This window comes from Gavialis gangeticus, unplaced genomic scaffold, assembly GCF_001723915.1.
Source record: "Gavialis gangeticus isolate Ggan-Ray unplaced genomic scaffold, GavGan_comp1, whole genome shotgun sequence".
Taxonomy (NCBI): Eukaryota; Metazoa; Chordata; order Crocodylia; family Gavialidae; genus Gavialis; species Gavialis gangeticus.
The window spans coordinates 44,405,330-44,410,218 of NW_017729024.1; the positions used below are offsets into that span (position 1 = coordinate 44,405,330).

Consider the following 4,889-nt stretch of genomic DNA (forward strand, 5'->3'; position numbering starts at 1 on the left):
GGAGTGCACGTGCATTGCGTGTGTGTGTGTGCAGTGTGCCGACAGTGTGTAGAGCATGTGTGTAGTGTGTGTAACGTATATAGTGTGCATGTGCATAGCTAGTGGGTGTGCCTAGAGGGTGCGTGTGTGCGCGCGCTTATATGGTGTGTTTAGCATGTGCAGTGTGTGTGTGCGCACACCCGTGTATACCCCCGTACGCGTACACACATTTGGTGCCTCTCTCTGTGGCCTGAGTCAGTACGAATCTCCCGGCTGTGGTTTGTGCGTGTGCGCGCGGGTCGGAGTGTCTCAGCCCTGCACATGCAAGGGGGAGCTCTTCCTGGAGGAGGCTTTTGTTTCTGCGGAGGTAACTATTATCCAAACAGTTAAGTCCGCCTGCAATAAGCAACAGCCGTTTGTTTGGTTAGCAGCCATGCAGAGTGCTGTCAGTGTGGGATTGCCTACCACCTATCCACCTTTTCCTTGCATGCATTCATTTACACCAAGCAGAGGCATTAAAAACCCTGCCGAGTGGCTGCCACCTCTTTTCCTCCCCATTTTTTTTAAAGGAAGGGTGAACAGAGTGAAGACAGAATGATGTTTTTGGACAAGAGGAGGGACTCAGTGAATGACGAGCAGAAGAGAGCACGGAAGTTGGAAATAGGCTACTGAGTAGGAAAGTTTGGATGACAAAAGCTCATGGTAAACTAAGAGTGGAGAGAGAAGAGGGGAAACTACAGTGAAACTGCAGTCAGGGGGTCTAGTCTGTTTGTTCTTCCACCTCCCCCCTCCCTTTTTTTTAGTGCTGAAATAGAAACTTTTTTTCCTGAAAACTCAGTGGAGGAATAAGGGGAAATAATCTCTTGCCAGTAAAATGTTGGCAAATCAGTGTTTGGCTTTGCCTAGTTTTCATATGCAACTCTAGCTTTTAAGTAATGGGAACCTTTTATTACTTCATATATTCCTAAAGCTTCCATAACTCTACTCCAGATCTAGAGCTCCAAGTGAATAAGAAATAGAAGTTCTTCTGAAAACTGGCTTCTCCCTCCCTACCTTTCATCTTGCAAGTTTCAGAAAACACAGATTGTGAGGCTGCGGTTTAAGTCCCTTGTCACCATTTTTCTGTTTGGACTGTGGCTGACTGTGACTTAAGGACAAAACTGCTGCAGGAAAGAAGCAAGAAAGTCTTAAGGCAACTGGAATCTCATGTGCCAAGTCAAGTTGCTGCCCTGTGCCATTTGGTCTAAAATGAGTTACTCCCAGGTCTGAGAATCATGTTTCAGTTTGGCATGCCAGGCAGCTGCCGGTCCTGTGCTAGCATGTGTGCACGGTACCATTAAAACAGTGCATTCTGACAGCTTTGGCAGTAGATTGAATATCAGGATTGGCTCTGTATTAAGACTCAAAAACTAGTTAATGTGCCTGAGTTATACTTTTTTTAATGTATAAATACAAATCTATAACACAAATGAATGCATCAAACAATGCATGATCTTAAGCCTTGTAGCACTTACCCCAAATTAAGTTAGGAGGGAAAAACTGGGGGGAGCTCTCTTTGTACAGTTTGGTACTGTTCATTTGCATTCGTGTTACCTACCATTAGGAATGTGGAAGCTGGGTGCTTAACAGTAAAATTTCTGGTGGTGAGTTACTAGTGAGAAAAGTGATGTTTCCTTTCCCATCTCCCTTTCAAAAACATAGGACTTAAAATGGAAAAAGTTAACACAGTCTTTGAGAGAGAACATTTGTGAACTGCAGCATTAAATAACATCAGAGTATGTACTCAGCTTACTAATAGGTGACCCTTTAGAACAAAGGACTGTTTCTTGTTACTAGGTGCTAAGAAACTTTAAGTCAAGACCCAAGAGTTTTCACTGGGAAGGCCTGAAGGGCATTAACATTTAGAATCTAAATGATTTCATGCTGAGCAATGCAAAGAAAAAAACATTGTTTTTTAAATGATTCTTCATATAAGCACCGTGATGAAGCTTGCTGGAAAAAATCCACAATGCAAGGCTGAAGGAAGAATTCTGGGGTTTTTTGTTTTGTTTTGAAATTTAAATCTGTATAGGATTCAAATAGGCTTATGGTATTGTGATAAACCCTAATGAGGAATTAATTTCTTCAGGGAGGCCTGACTATAATGTGACATAGTTTTGTGAAATCTCTTAATTGATTACCATGGCCACTGCTAAATGGAAGTTTCTCCTTTAAATCAACAGAGTGATATTACCCTAAGTAGCTACTCTCCTTGCAAGGGGGAGCTGCTTTACCATTTTGTCTTTCACTTCCCAGATGTTTTGTTCATTAGCTTTCAAATGTGAAGTGTTTCCATCAGGAGTCCTAAGTCTTAGGGTTTGGGCAACTCTATATGGTCCTGCCACCTTGCCAGCTTTTGGAAGAGCATATTAAAATATTTTAATAGTAAATGCAGAAGTTCACAGATGGCAGATGATATGTGGAAATAGTCTTCCGAAGTGTAGTGTGTAGTTCTTTGCCTCATAAGACCTCGTGATGGATTTGCATCTTGATTCTGATCAGCCAAGAACAGCATTAAAACCAAAGGAATGAAATAGATATGCTGTGGGACTGGTATCCTTACTGCCATCTAGTATAGTTAGAGCTTGCTAATTTATATACTTTTTTTCTTGAGGGAATGTTTGTGCATAAGCCTGCTGCTTATAAAAGCTTATGGCATGGTTTTCAACCTGTTTTCATTTGCGGATCCCTAAAAAATTTTGGATGGAGGTACAGACCCCGTAGGGAATTTTGAATGGTGGTGTGGTGGGCCCCTTTGAATTGTAAGTGAGGGTATTCATCTACTTTTGGCTGATCATAGTCATCTTATGCAGAGCCCTTTTGTGGAACAGAGGTTGAAATCTACTGGCTTATGTTCTACATCTTTAATTTAATTAGTCTACAATATATATAAATCTACCCTGCCTGCTGCATGACTTCAGACAAATAGGGCTAAGTACTCTCTGCTTAAGGAACCCTGCTATTAAAAAATGCATGTAAGTGCTATTTTAACTATGTCCATTACAAGTATTCAACTTAAAGAAAATTTCTGGTCTTTTTAGTATCTTTAAATCACTCCATATGAATACTTGGTTTCATTCTGTCACCTTTGTGCACGCGTGTGTGTGTTCTAAACAGGAGCAAAAGGGGACACGGCCTTTTAAAACAGGAAATGTGGCTGTAAAACCACAGAAATAACAGAAGGCCAAAAAGGCAGATATGGCACCTGAACCAACTATCACTGCTACCTACTCTTCCTTTTTTAATTGACGTACTTTCATTTGGAAGTATCCCCTTAAGTATAGGCTGTCTTCTCACTTCCTTTTTGAATGTTAGAAGTTTGGGATTAACCTGTTGGAATTTAAATGACAATGTTGAGGGGGAAAAATCAAACACAATCTGTTGCATCCCAAGAAATGTGCTCAAAAACTATTCAAAATTAGAGTGAAAATGCCAATTTTAGCATGTGTGTTTTACAGCAGTACTAAGCATGTGCTGTTAGGCAATGCTGTATAAACATTACATTCCACAATTGTGCAGTGTAAGGGCTGTTCTTAAAAATTTCAAGTTGCCCAAGAATTTTTTCCCCTTTAAAAATATCATCCAGCGGCTTGATCCAATGCCTTTTGATGTCAATAGAAAGACCCCCATTGACTTTAACAGTCTTTGGATGAGGCCCAAAGCAAGTGTGTTACTAGGAGTAAAACAAAATTGCTTCCAGAAGTAAAAGCACTGCTTAATGAAAAAGGATTGCTGTTTCTGTTTACATTTCAGGGATTTGGGTTTTGTTTCTCTTGGTTTATCTTTATGGTATAACTGCTTTAGAAGAAGTAGAAGTATTGCCAGTACATTCTCACTCCCTGTGCTAAAGCAAACAAATACAAACATCTGAAATAGGTTCAGCATCTTGTTTAGCTTTTTAATGAAGATAAAGTATGAAAATTGTCTTCCTTAGTATCTCTGACCCGCTTCTTTCTCTTTCCACTTCTACTCTTGCCTGTTTCCCCCAAAAAGGTAACTGACAGTATTCCTGGAGTTCAGAATTGTGCTTATTGTTATGCTGAAAAATTTTATTCTTTTGAGATATATCCTATTATTCCTGAAAATGTAAATAACATCTTATAATTTTTTAATCTGTCCACAGAAATATAAGTTGCCTGTTTTGAATGACAGAGTCTGTGTTCATCCCATTCTTACAGGCTACTACTCTATGGTCAATGTAATTCTGTGTTAGACTCTAGCAGCAGTCTTTACAAACTGCCAAGGCTTTGCAAGCAACGTTCTGAAGGGAATAAAGCCTCTTCATAATTTCTGTTGAGACAGTCTGCCATGCATGGACCAATTTGTCACTCCCATTGTCTCCTGCCTCCACTTCATAGGAAGTCTGACTTCTTTTTTGACCCACATAATATAGGCAATTATTGGTGGGCATAAAACTGAGAGTAGTTTAGTGCTTACCCCGGGGGAAAGAAGAATTTCTGCTGAAAAAGAAAACAAATGTTTCTCTTCCACTTCTGACAGATGAAAATGTTACCCGTAGGTTTGTGTGGCTGCTCTGGTTAAAAGAGTCTGGGGCAGCACTTTGGTTTGCATGCTTTGCCTCTTTTAGACAAGATGATAGTGTGTTCAGATGTCTGCTGGGGATATTCTATCCATTTTTTCAAGTCACTTTTGGGATGAATAGCCTGAGCAGAGTTCTGAGCTGGCAAATATGGAGACACTTTTATTTTTAAATGTGTTGAAGAGTACTACCAGTGGCATTGGATGGTTGCCTGGCTGCCATTTCTAGTTGTGAAATACAGGGCAAGAGAAGGCAAAGCATTACTGCTTGTGGCTACAGTCTCAGACGCTAATGCTATCTGCTGTAAAAGTGATCTGTGTGATATAAATGT

The 4,889-nt window shown here is 40.2% G+C and overlaps 1 protein-coding gene across 2 annotated transcripts in view; it reads left to right on the top strand.

The window, feature by feature from the left end:
- LPAR1 (lysophosphatidic acid receptor 1) overlaps positions 1 to 4,889 on the top strand; it is a 218,814-nt gene that overhangs the window by 673 nt on the left and 213,252 nt on the right. The window contains exon 1 of one of the 2 annotated variants that reach the window (XM_019517041.1): positions 157 to 346. The exons of the other annotated variant lie outside the window; for it this stretch is intronic. The gene's annotated coding sequence lies outside the window, so the exon portion shown is untranslated. Of the gene's footprint in view, positions 1 to 156; positions 347 to 4,889 lie in introns of those variants that run through there. 2 annotated transcript variants of the gene reach the window in all.